Source organism: Mixophyes fleayi, chromosome 4 (genome assembly GCF_038048845.1).
Source record: "Mixophyes fleayi isolate aMixFle1 chromosome 4, aMixFle1.hap1, whole genome shotgun sequence".
Taxonomy (NCBI): Eukaryota; Metazoa; Chordata; class Amphibia; order Anura; family Limnodynastidae; genus Mixophyes; species Mixophyes fleayi.
In genome coordinates, this window is record NC_134405.1 from 138,117,185 (window position 1) to 138,131,993 (window position 14,809).

The window sequence follows — 14,809 nt, forward strand, 5'->3', positions numbered from 1 at the left end:
CGTGCTCTGTATGTGGCCAGTTACACGTTATATTATACATGGCCAAGGTGTAGGTCACCGTGCTCTGTATGTGGCCAGTTACACGTTATATTATACATGGTCAAGGTGTAGGTCACCGTGCTCTGTATGTGGGTAGTTACATGTTATTATTATACATGGCCAAGGTCAGGGTCACTGGATAGTCCAGTTCATTAGGAAACGTGTGACTTCACATTTGTTGCACTACAAATTCTAACATGTTGCTTGTCGGACATGTTGACGCGTTTAGTTCCACAATAGCTGGCAAGTCATATAGAAGAAACACTGCAGAACAAATCCAAACCGCTGCCCCACGCAAATGAATCATGTAAATAATGTACAGTAGAGCTTATGCTTACACTTCTACTGCATATGTTTTCAGAATAAACTATAACATATATTTGTCGTTTTCCAGTGATGTAATATTAGCTCTTTTCAGGGCCTAATTAAGGGTCACAGCCACCCTAGGCTACTACACTGGCTGCTGCCCCCTTCCCCCACCAATGTGTGTGTGTGTGTATATATATATATATATATATTAGTGTGTGTAAACAAAATTGTAAAACATTAATTAATACATAAAGCACACTTTATTATGCACTTCCTCTCTCACCTGATCTTGCAGCATAGACTGCCTGATCTCTCTTGCTTGTTCTTGGAGCATTGTTTGTTGGAGTCCTGTATTTAAAATGTGCAAAAATTGTATTATAATGCAAATTTTAACAAACCCTGACTGATTCAAACACAACATTCCATTATGACCATATAAAACAACTCCCTAGTATAGACATAGACGATAAAATATCTGAAAATTATTTACAATCATATACTAACATCTACCAGCCCTGTCTATCTAGTATTTAGTATTCTAGTGAGCATCCAGATCACTGCCACACAATACAGAGATCCTGCCCCCCACAAGCTATTTTATCATCTCACCCACCAGCCAATTCATCCCCTCCCCCTGTCATTTTTATCAACCTGCACCAGACAGTTTATGACCCCCCTCTAGCCAGTTCATTACCTCCCCATTGCCATTTCATTAATCCAATTCAACCCCCCCTCTAGCCAGTTCATTAATCCCACTCAGTCATCTCTTCCCCTCCACAGCCTAGTGGTTGATCAGGCCCTGGTTCTGTTATAGTGCTTACTTGTGCTAAGAGAATACTAGGTTCATACTGTCGGCTTCACTAAAAGAAAACAATGAATGTACAATAGACTCCCAAATTTTGGGTAGTTCTCTCAGGAGATCAAGCGTTTCTCCAGGATCTAGCCTCAGTCATGCGTTTTGTGACAAATCGTATCATTTTGGTGATGCCGCGTCATAAGGACCCTGCACTTGCCACTTGACCTCCACTCTTGTATCTCCCTGAGAGGAGAATCTCAAGGTTTTACTATACTTGACAACGTTTCAGCAGTGGTCAAAGTAGAAATTTAGAAGTGGAGGTATGGTAAATGCAACTGAATGGCTAGGGACCCTGAACTTTAGGAATTTTCATAGGTTTAAACTAATCTAAGCCCTAATTTTAAATACTTTTTAACCCTAATAAAATGCACAGAAATATTAAGTGCTATCACTTAATATGTCTTTATATGTTACTAAATAATGTTGTTAAAAATCAAGTAAAATTTAAGGCTGTGTTCCCTGCCTCTCTCATGTCTCTCACACATGTACATTTAAAATGTTTTATGGGTCAGAGCTCTGTCTATGAAGAACTAGATATATCCTTATATGCTGGCAATTAATTTATATATTAGGGAGTGTCTCACCCCAAAACAAAATTCAAATAAGTGTAAACAGTAAAGCATAAGTAAGGTCGAAATAGAATAAAATAAAAAAATAATTCAGAGTAAAATGTTGTTTCCACTTTCTGTTGTGACCACAAATAACTGTATAGTAAAAGAAAAATACCTACATTTGCATATTGCCAAAACACAATTTCTCCACTTTCGAAACACCAATTTAACCAAATATATGTAATGTCGTTCGTGAAAAGTCTTATGCTGCTTTCTCACAGAGCCAGAGTTTTCACAGATCAAAGAGTAAAAATACTGGCTCTGGGAAAAAGCATCATATGATTTTTCACAAAGACATTATATATCTATAGTTACAATAGACAGTGAAGACAACACTTTGCTCTGAATTGTTTTTCTGTTTAATCCTAATTACACCTTGTTTATATATGTTTCCGCCTGGCTTTTCACACTGGCAAGGCACAAGCATTAGCAGCTCCCCTTCTACCCCCTTCTCTACATGGAAGTAGTGGGTGAACATTGTGGGTGCTATTTTTCCTGGGGTTTATTCCCTTTTCCTGTTCATTCTCTGTCTTGCAGATTCACATATAGCCTTTGCTTGTGCACTGCAGCTATTCTCGCTTTCTTCCCTTTGTCCTCTGTATGTCTGAAAAGGGGAGCGCTTACAGGGCCTCTGGGGACGACCCCACCGATATGACATATGCAGCCTGGGTAAAATTTTTGGCCCTGGCTAATGTGGGGCTCTCACAGATCATTGCATGTTCTAGGGAGCTTTGGGAACAGGGACCTTTGGGTTCCTCCCCTGCAGAAAACAACAATCTGGTCTGTACGCAAGGTTTGGTTCGATTAGTGCAGGTTTCTTTCTCCTTTGAAAGAAAGTTTGATTCCGCTGCTGCCACCTTCAGCCACATAAGCATCGGCTTCCGTCTGTCCTTCAATCATGGTGACTGAAGATTTTTACCTTGAGGTTTCCTTGTGCTCCGACGAGGACTCCAGCAGGAAGCAGGTAATGGAGGCTTCAATTCAAACTATCTGCCAAGCATTAATTATTCAGAACAGAGGAAAGAGATTCCCAATAAATCTCTGTTAAGGAGGAGGAAGAAACAGTTTTCTTTCACTCTTCTCCTCAGTTCAACGACTGTTTATGTGAGACATGGACCAGGCCTGATCACAGGTTTTAATCAATCGGTTGCAGCCCCTTTAGCCACTCTCTAGCACAGACCAGGTGAAATGTGAATTTCTGGCTAAGGTAGATTCTCCCATAACCCGCCTGTCAAAGATCACCGCCATTCCCATTGGAATGCTGCTATCCTGAGGGATAGCACGGATAGGAAAATTGAGGCCATCCTTAAATTGATTTTTCAATGCGGCCTCACTTAGGCCCATCTTAATATCGACTTGGGTCAGTAAGGCAGTGGAGAAGTGGTTGGAACAGTTGGCAGATGGTCTGTAGTCTGGTAGACCCATATCTGAATTGCTTGCTCGAGTGGAGCATATATAAAAGTCCTCCAAACACCTAGGGGAGGGCTTCAATGGATACAGGCTCATTGGGGAAAAATCTCTGCCTCAGCAGTCTCTGCATGCCATGCCCTCTGGCTTAGGGCCTGGGAGGCAGACGTAGAGTCCAAAAGGACTCTGCAGTCCCTGTCCTTCACAGGAGAGGGTTTGTTTGGCCCTGAGGTGAACAAGATAATTTATTTGGCTACAGGGGGAATGAGCTCCTTTCAATTAAGGTCCTCTATGATGCCTACAAGAGAGGTTGATAATATTCTAAGCAGACCATTTCTAGGTGGATTCATTTATTAATTCATCAGGCTTACTTTGGGGAAGTTAAGCCTCCAACCAAAAAATGGGAGGGCATATTCTACAAGGTGGGTGCTTCCTGGACGTTATGGCATGCGACCTGGTTGTTTGTTGGAGAATTTTGTTTTCTCATCTCCCTCTTGTTCTGTATTCCTGGTTCTCTCCTAGGGGCTTAATTTGTAAATACTGAGGGGTCCTTGGCAGCCCAGGTATAGAGTTTGGGTTTTTAGGGCGGAATTTAAAAAGCTGCTATAGCGCTCTGTATACCCCAGCATTTTTAATTGTACTCAGAAAGAAGGATATAACTAAGTATAAAAAGCCCATTATAAACTGTGACAGTGTCCCTGAACTAGACCCCTCTCAGATTTGAGCTGGCGTTCCCCCTCAGCTTTGTGCTCTGGATGATGCTACAAGCTGCACCACCCTAGTTTTGGCCCTGCTCCCTAGTATGTAATAAGTGTTACTGATCACTGTTATGCTTTACAGTGAGTGATGACCGATGAAACTTGTTTGTAGCCGTATAATAAACAAGTAATGTTAATATATGTATAACGTATGCGTAAATGGTAAGTTCAATTGCCATCACTTATAATTAGGTTTTCTGCAATTTAGCGTTTATCTTTTTGTTTTAAACACTAAAACAAAAAAATAAGCCTATTCCCAGGAGAGAGGGGACAAGATGAATAGGATTCCAGGAGAGGGGACTGGATTCTGGAGAGTGGGCCTCGGAACTGCAGCAGCCAGCAACTTCCAATACAGCAGTATTAAAAGCAGAGCTCAGAAGAACTGGGCAGCAGAATTAGCTCTGGAGTCAGGTACAAGAACAACCCTATGTCAGTTAGGACTCAGGTTGCAATATGCTGATAAGAGCTTTAACTAAAAATGACAGGAACACCAATCACTCAGTGGGGGGGCTTGGGTTCAAGTCATCTCAGTTTTCTTTTTAAGTGTTATTGAATCTATAGTGAGGAGACAATGGAAATGTGGAAGGATTACAGAGAAAAACGTAGAGTGGTAAGGAGCAAGAGGGTTGGGTACATGCATTCAAATGCTAGATACATAAAGTCTAACTGGACATTGCTGAGGGAATTATAAATAGAATCTGAATATAGTTTAATTATTAAAGAGCATTTAAGTTTAATATATGTAAAGTTAACAATTTTATATGAAAAAAACAATGCTATAGGATGGGACTAAGGAATTTGGGAGCCTGTTAGTATAGGAAAATGGTACAGGAAAGAGAAGAGGGAGAAATACATTGAAAATGTCAGAAATTTGATTCTTATGTAACATTGCAGGATCTATTTATTAAAGTGCGATCAGCCGTTAAAATGGAGAAAACAGCAGTTTTATCTTTAAAATGGCCATCTCGCAATTTATGAAGAGTTTATGGGAAATCTTAAAGATTTCTCCTGCCGTAATCCATTAATGTTTCTTAACACAGTCCCCATATATTAATATCAGAGCTGTGAAGCTCTGCAATTTATTCTTTGAAAAGCTCTGGTTTTCTCATCTTGGGATGGTGTAACCTGTCATTTTCAATGGGAACCAGCTGAAGCCTCTCCATCTTCTCTGGACCACTCACCCATGGAAGTGCTTCCTCCTCTCACCAGCAGCGCTAGACTGCCAGTAAATAGTAAAAACAGCTTGTGCTGGAGGGGGACTTCACCGAGGCTCCCAGAGCAGTCCCAGCATGTTAAATTACATTTATACTTCATTATGCATGGCTGCAATTTGCAGCGATGCATAGTAATTGTCACCGCACTGTTTTAATAAATAGACCCCTAAGAAGGCGAATGGTCTCGAAATATTTGGTGAAAACAGACCAGGAACAACCGACATTATCATGGCAGTTTAGTTTTCTTTAGGAAAAGTTGCATATCGTAAGGGATAATGAACCCCCACTGTAATTAGTATGGATATTAGAAGAGGAAGGCCTATCCTGGGGGCTGCTATGCTGTGAGGTTATAGAAAACCTGGCTGTAGTTTGAGAGGAAGATGGAATTTAACTTATTTATTTTTTTTTTATTTTTTTTTGGTACTGAATTTTCCATGTTCCTTGTGTAATCACATATTGATTAATGGAAAATCGTCTTTTACACAATATGAACGTTTGGAAAAGGTTATGGTGGTGTAAATGATTCTTTAAAAACTAGATGTATTTCCCTTCTATTCCAATGTAACCTCATTACTCCACCCAGTTCATGTACAAGCTCTTATGTTTGATCAGTATCCCATCCTGATCTAGTGCAGACACATCATTGCTGGTCCTTTCAAGACAGCAATATTTTCTGCTTAGACTTTACACTGCACAAAACTAAATGCAAATTTGCATGTGCACTTGGAAAATGATAAATAAACAAGATTTATAGACCAACAAGGAAATTTGCTAAATGCACTGTGTATAACATTTATGAAATTAAATAGATGAGAGAAATGTGCGATTGCTTGGGGGGGGGAGACACTCTTCACTCCTAGTGACCTAAATTTTTTTGCAGTTTTTAAAGCTTTTAATTTGTGCATTATGTCTTTAAAATTCTCTTGCAACCACCAGAGCTTGGCGGTGATTCTATAATATAATTTCTTTAAGACCTCAAATTAGTCTAAGAATATTATGTCACAAGCCATAAAATGAACACATTTTGTAGCTAAATAAATGCAGTGTGTGTGAGACCGAAACCGTTGTAGATTATATTGGGTACAGATTGAACATTTATGGGCCTGATTTATTAAGGAAAGGAAAGCAAAAAAATTAGTAATTTTGCACCTTGGCGAAACCATGTTACATTGCAGTGGGAGCTAAATTTAAAATGTGGGGACAGGTTTATAGTTGGGGTAGGACATGTCCTAGATCGGCTTCAAATTTCAGTGTAAAAATAAAGCTATCAAGTATTTGTGCTATAGTTAAAGCCTGGCTGTTTTTTTCATTATGTGCAAAATAATAAACTAATATGTAGCCTTTGCATAATAACATGGTTTTGTCCAGGAGAAAAATTACTAATTTTTTTGCATTACTTTCCTTAATGAATCGGGCCCATAATGTATACTCCAGTGTTTCGTAGCTTTTGTAAAACTAGGAAAACTATAAGAATGTTAGTTACAATATTTAAAAAAAAAATAATTACTTGCTCCTTTGTTGCAATCATCACTTAAAGGATAGATTGTTTTTGTTTTATTTTTAGATGCCACGTAACGTGGAGGTGAAGGCAAGAATTCATGACTGGGCACGTACCCTTCAAGTGTGTGAGCAGCTGAGTGAAAGCAGTGGAGAGAAGATCTTCCAAAGAGACATTTTTTTCAACACCACACAAGGCCGTCTCAAACTTAGGGACTTCCAGGTTTGACCATGTATCCTTGAGGACCTCATGCTATCTGCTGTTCTCCTACTTGTTTACAGTTTCTGTCATTTCTAATAGATATCAGTGATCCTATTGTTTCCTCTCTGCTACTGCTATCCTTCCTACAAGTCTGCATTCGAACTTTCATCTTGATAGTCTTTCACATTTATACAGTTTTATGTTGTCACCCAGACTTTGTGTTCTGTTGTTTCTTTCATACCTGCTACATATCTTCTTCCAGTCTAGACCAGTTGTTTGCATCACCAGACTCTCCAAGCCAAATTGAGACTGCCATACTTCATCTGTGGGTTGCATTCTTGCAGCATTAATTCCTGTAACTTTGGCCATTTTTTTGTTCATGCAGGATGGTCAAGGTCAGCTGATATATTATGAACGTCCAGATCTTCTTGGGCCAAAATTATCGAATTACTCGATCTCTAGTACAGCTGACCCTCTGGGTCTTGAGGTATGATTTTTTTTTTTTTCTCATTTAACTAAACCACTTCTGGTCAAGGTAGAGAAAAGAATGAAAATTGACTGTAATTAATATAAACTGATTTAGCGTAGGATGTAATTCTATGCCCCTTACTGTGACACAGCTGCATTGATTGTCTTGCTGGGGCTCTTCATGGCACCCATTGTAAATGTACAAGTGGGTGGAACTATTTGCAGCAACATGCCCTGGCAGCTAAGGCCCACTAGAACGTGTACTTTCACAATAGTATTTTAAAGGGAGGGGCACACGGTTATTTATTTTATTCCTTTAGATAGTATAAATCGGTGCTGTCATCTTTACAGCCGACCTTAAGGATTTGCAAATGATATCGCTCTATATATACATCCGAATCTTATTAGGCATAATCTCCATGAGTCATGTTGCACTTACATGTGCACGCCCCTACTGTACTCTGTTTGCGCTTGCCCTCACCAGATCTAACTCTGCAGTTTCATCGGGCCGCAATTGTAAGTTACGTTCACTTTGAAATTCGCTGTCAGACTTGTGTCCAACTCTAAATTGGGACTATAATGTGCCAAAAGTAGCACTGAGAATAAATAAATAAATTGCATTACTTTGCATACACTTTTAGGCATATAACAATGCTCTGCTAAATGTGTTACAATCTAAGGTTGTGCTTAAACCTTTTACAACAGAAGTTATTAATTTTGGTCCCAGAACCTAGATTGTGTGGGAATCTTATTTGAGATTTATGTTTCAATATTTAATTTTTAATATTTGTTGCCTACAATATAATACTTTTTCAACAAATTGTTTTATATAATTAACTATGTTCAAACCTAATTCTTATTTAGTACACCCAAGATCTAGTGTACAAACTTGAAATTACGTGGGGTTAAAGGTTATCTCCACCCAAGATTAAGGGCTAGATTTACTAAACTGCGGGTTTGAAAAAGTGGAGATGTTGCCTGTAGCAACCAAGCAGATTCTAGTTCTACATTCTACAAAATGACAGCTAGAATCTGATTGGCTGCTATAGGAAACATCTCCACTTTTTCAAACCCGCAGTTTAGTAAATATACCCCTAAACCTTTTTAGTTTTGGGAGGAGTTTGGTAAGATTCATTAAATGCTTACTTATTTTCCTTTGCGGGATTTGCTATGGTCCCCAATGGGTAAAATGGCCCAATGCCACACTCCTCTCTCCTCTTCTCCTTTGACCGGTTTGAATCGAGCTGCGTGGATGTCCATGCCCCTTCTCCATGAAAACATTTGAGTTAGTATACACTGTGAAAGAAATGTGACTAACCTATTGGATTTGCAAATGCCGTGAAATCACTAATTCAAATGTTTTACGACCAGAAAGTTGCATTTTGTTTAATTCTCTGTGTTTTGCAGCCCCTTAAAACCTGTTGCCTTGGTCTGCCTCATTATAACATACATGAATGCAGCTGTGACTGTACAGTATAGCCAATGAGAGGGTAAACTCTCATGCATGTAGACCATGGTGTAGAAATTGGCTTCTGCCAACTGTATCAACTGGTGTTTCAGAATTGAAAGTTTCTGCAAAAAAGTTTTATACCACCAATGGCTGGAATACACCTGGCTGCTAGATAGAGGTATCTTGTTTTCCTCCTACCGTACTCCTTACTTTGAAATTAATTGAATAACATACTACTTTTACAACTATTTAATATAATATATAAGCAAAATCTGCTTTTCTATACTTTTTCTGCTATAAATATGTGTCTTGTCCATAGTCTGTTCCATACAAGGTGAATATGATAAAAGGTAAAAATAAAGGATATCAGTGCTAATGTAACAACAAAGTAGGGGTATTCCAGAAAGACTGGTAGATGGCTATATATTAGACTTGGTGCTGTAAACTGAGAAACACCTTTAATGCATAAAGTAATTTGGGAATCGCCTGTATAGATAATTATGTATATATTTATATGTTCAGGATGTCCTGACACAAGCTCTAGGGGTCCGTGGTAAAGTTGTGAAGGAGCGCTTCCTTTTCCTGGTGGGGCAAACCCGGATTCATCTTGACAGAGTACAGGATTTGGGAGATTTCCTAGAGCTCGAGGTAAGGACGGCAGATTTTGACTTGAAAACTGCAGTTTGCTGTTTCATTTTTAGACTTTCTCTGATACATGCACAGCACAATATGCTGAATTGAGCAAGGGATGGTAAATGAGTGAAACAATATTTTTAAAGTGATCACATTTAACACAACAAAGAGCATGTTTTATAACCCTGGACTGCACAACTCTACAAGACCTTTTAAGGCACCATTACAAAGCAATAGAGGGACACAGACGTCTGCTTATGCTACACCATTTACTAGAGGCATTTCATTAATGAAATGCCATCCGCAGCTTCCTCTTCCTCTCAGTTTTCTATGTAGTTTCACAGGATTGGATGTAGTGTAGTATAGTAAAATGCTTACATGCATTTTTCCTACTTTGTCTTCTAGAGGGTCAAACAAAACCTTACATCTGTGTTCCTCCTGCATGCCTCAGAATAAATGTAATGGCAAGTTAAAAATCTCCATTCTAGTACATCATGCACCTCAATATCCACACTGACTAAAGCAACTGAATACAAAGTGTACTGCCGTTGCTACTACACCCGTAACACATTAAATAAAATGTTCCCAACAGTTGATCCGAGTTGTTGGAGGAATTATGGTCACATGGTTACTTCCTTCCACATTTGGTGGGCCTGCCCCAAGATTACCTTATTTTGGGACAAGATACATAGAATTATCAACTCCATGAGAGATGTCCAAAAGACCCAGGAATATTTCTCCTTCCATATCCTGTCCAAAATATTTCAAGACATTGCACAAAATTAGTCGTTCACATATTGGTGTTTTTTTTGTTTGTTTGTTTGTTTCCAAAGGACAAATTTCGCCATGATTCGTGCTGGATAGGTAACCCAATAGTAAAGTTTGATGTCTAGGAACCCTCTTCCTCCGCTATTGGAAAGGGTTTGAAAGTAGTATAATAACATGGGAAGGATAATTCTCTCGGTAGAGTTTTGCAGGATGTGTTTAGGGAGATTCCAAGATATTTGACTTTGGGTTGCAATTTCAAGTTAGAAGAGGAAGTAAGTTGGGCTTTATCCTGTGGGGGGGGACACGAAGGGATATATTTACTAAACTGCGTGTTTGAAAAAGTGGAGATGTTGCCCATAGCAACCAATCAGATTCTAGCTGTCGTTTTGTAGAATGCACTAAATAAATGAAAGCTAGAATCTGATTGGTTGCTATAGGCAACATCTCCACTTTTCCAAATCCGCAGTTTAGTAAATCTAGCCCGAAGTGTTAGAGCATCTGATTTTGAGAAATTGATGATTACAGCAGAGTCTCAGGACACAAGATCAATAATTTTATTCAAATTAGGGAGTGTAATACGTTGCTGTGTGAGGGTGAGGAGAATATCATCTGCAAAAAAAGATATTTTATAGTTCACTCCCCGAATATCTTGATAGGCCTGTACCATGGAATACCACACTTCCTGATTATTTACCAGTGACCCAAAAATAATAAACAAATGGTTCCCGGGGCATTTTGCTGAACACAAATGTTGTCTAATATCGTAAATGAAAAGTATTACCGGTGTGAGGCGAGCAGGGAACACTTAGTATGCAGGAGCTACAAAATCTGCTCCACCTGAAAAGTAAAGTAGGAAGCCACAAAGATAAAGCATTAAAGTTAAAAAAAGTAGCACGATGGCATGGAGAGAAAATCATTGGAAGGTAGACAAGCCTGTTATGATGGCCACACATGTAGTTATTGATCACAGAATGATCAGTTCAGTTACCAATTTTAGCACAGGCGGAGAGACCAGTTTTTAATAAGTTTTAAATAGTTATTCAGTGGTCAGTTTACTTGTCTATAATAGTCAACCAGCACAAAAACACTATTTGGATTTGACCTAGTGAATCAATGGCATTATTCAACACTATTTTCTAATCAACTTTTCAGCCAGATCTTTTCTTCTTCACCCACACACAAAACTATACTTTTATTTATAAGTGGTTTAAAAAGATTGAATTAGATGAAGAAATTACTGTAGATGTTGTCTTGTTTACTCAGCACAAATGTCCTTATTTCCCTGCATATTTCTTTTTATTAAAATAAGTGTGTGAACAGTACTACATGCATTACTAAGGCAATATTAATCCTTCATAGATTTTAATACATTACTGCCTCATAGTATTCTAAAAAGATGGCAGAGTATTTGATTCACTTAGCCACTCAATACCTAGAGCAAAGTGTCTTTGAAGGGACTCATCCGGAAGTTTATCCAACCACTGAACTTGAGTCAAATGGATGGTTCCTGAGATGATCTTTTGGCAATTCGACAAAGTAGATTACGATCACCAGGTCCAATCGGCATAGGATTGATCCTGATCAAATTTTAATTGTATTTGATGGTCATTTTGGATTCACACATGCAGCAATCGGTGGTAGTCACCATTCCGAGTGAGATTATTCCGACAAGAACTATAGCGACAATCGGAAAAATATGCCCAACCAACAATCGGTGGTAGTTACCATTAAAACTGGAAAACTTAGTGTCGCCATTTTATGTGACATAAATTTCATCTGCCTGCATTTTGTGTATTCGCAATTGATAAGACCCATGTTGGAAATGTTCTATGTCTGTTTGATGGTAAGTCTATATTTTTTAATGTTTGCCACATAGTCTTCGGAATATTTATGTCACTATAGTCAGTGTCGGAATAATCTCAATCGGAAAAACAACCAACCCGCAGCCATCTGTCATATATATTGAAAACCAAATATGCTAAAACAAATGTTGTGTACGTGCACCTTAAAGTTTGACGCAACATATTTACTGGTATTTGTGTGTGCTATATTAATGCTATATTAAAGATCTAATCGTTTTCTGTAATGGTTACATTTTAATTTCTTTTTGTTTAGGGGAAAGTGGGTATTTTTTATTTTTTATATTTTGTTTTTGTAGCATAGAAGAAATATACCTGAAAATGAAATTCAATTACTTATTTTCCTCCTCCATTTTCAGTGTTGTTAAATGTGAGTAATTTATACAATCCTAGCTTGATAACACTTGTGCTTTTTTAGTACACTGAAAATAGAGTAAACTCCTTATACCAAAATAATGTTTAATGAGGATTTGATGGTTTTCACGACTTCTATGTGAAAGAAGTATATAGCATATATCCACCAATTATACTGCTTGCTATGTGACCGCATAAAGGAAAACGGCCCCAGTTTATTGCCATTCGTGCTGTTTGTGATCAGGTTTTCATTAGGTTTATGAATGGACTAATTGCAGGAAGTCTGGAGTAGAAACTTTAATTAAACTGCTATGTATAGGTGAAAAGCATGCTTTATTACCTTGGCCAAGCTGTGTAAATATTTTGAAGAATTACTGCTATCTTAGTCAGTGTTTTGCTCCTTAAGATGAATGTTATAGAAGATGATAGTTTGAAACATTTATTTTTATTGCAGATGTGGAAATGGCTTCAGTAGCTTTACCACAGGATATCTTCGTGTTATTGGACTAATGTAAAGTTTCTAAAATCTTATTCTTTTATTATAAATGTGTTTTTGTTTCTGTAGTTAAATAAAACATTCTCTTTCTGTTTGGTATATCTCCTTGGTATTTTATATAGGTGGTTCTTACGGACTCCCAGACTCCACAGGATGGGGATCTTATAGCGCAACAGATAATGAAATCTCTAAGTATTTTGCAAGGAGATCTACTCACAAGTGCCTATGTAGACCTGCTGGGAAGCAAGAATCCCTGAGCATCCTCTTAGATATGTTTGAAATAGGAATAGCAGCAGTCACCATAGCACTTGCTAAATCTGTTTGTACACCCTTTATACATGTGTGAGGGAATAAACTAACTTCCAACACCAGATTTATGCCACGTAGTAACTTTACAGATGTGTTTGGGAAAATGGCTGTATCTGGTAGTAGTGTTGGTGTGTATAATACATATACAATGTATGTCAATACTCGTTATCTAAGTCTGGCATCACTAGTTATCAAGTGACAATACATTGTTCATGCCAGAGAGTGACAGACAGACATACTATATTAAGCACTAGTTTAGACAGTAGCTGCTTATTTTAATATCCCCCCTGGTTGAATTAACAAGCATGATCACCACTCTCCACATGCACAATTTTGTCCCAAAATACATCTGTGACCAGTTCTCTTTATTTCATGTTAGAAGATGCATACTGAAATGTTTAAGTTCCTTGTTAAAATCAGCAAACAATGTATTACAAGGAATAATGCTCCCCCAATTGTGACCTATTAGGATTTCAGAAGTCACCTCTGTTCTGTGACCTATATGAAAGCACTCAGTCTAAACTTATTCTCTTCTACAATCGCAGAATTCTTCTGACTGAGGGGGGGGGGGGGGTGTACTATCTCCGATATCTTTGCTATCTTTTAGGAAGAGTGCTCGAGATCAAATTCCAGGATTAAGGCAACATAGGTACGTGGCATAGGACCCACTATATGGCTCTTTATCCATAAATAAGAGGCTAAACCATGTCTTGTTTGTGCTGCTGTTGTTTTTATCTCTGAAACCACCCTTACCTACTCTGTTCAACTAGACAAAATGATGTTAATGTAGCTATAATTACCAACACTGTTTATACTTTCTACTTTTTTTTATTGGTGTATCATTTCTTTGTTTTCCCAAACGTTTTAAAATGCATCTATTTTTTATTTGTTAATGCCTTATTCTTCAAAAATGCTTTCTAGAAGTGCTATGTCTTCAAAAGCAGTCGATGTCTAGATTGTTGTGGACAAATGCTCAATTTTGTTTTTTTGTTACACATGACCATCTTCTTAAGTTATCATTTAAACAGTTCCTGAAATGTATAAAATCTAATTATGAGCTTCCCATATGTTGTATGACAAACATTAATTAAACAGTTGGTTAATGTGTGAGCTGTTTTTGTTTGTTTGTTTTTGTTTTTTTATAGCACTTATCCCCCATGCCAGTCTGTGTCTGTATTAGTTTAGTTAAATTTATATGCTTTCCGTGTTATGTGCTATCATTTTTACAAAAATAAAATGTTATGGTCATGATTTGCTTTTCTTTCTTTATTTCTGTGTTTAGTTATTTACAGTTAGAGTAGGGTTAGTTAAAACAAACATTGGTACATAAAGTCTTAGAAATGTGCCAGATTGCAGTATGACTCCACCTAGGTGCCTTTATGGAACCAACTAATGCTGGATTTAACCGCATCACAACATTCATCCTGTTGCGGGAGGAGGACTGGACGGCGGTAGGATGTAAGAAGAGGTCATTGAAGGATTGGACATGTGCAATGTGCCTGTGGTTTCCTACTGTATTACCATGATCCAGCTGTATCACGTTCTGAACACTTGATGAGCAACACACCCTAAGATACAA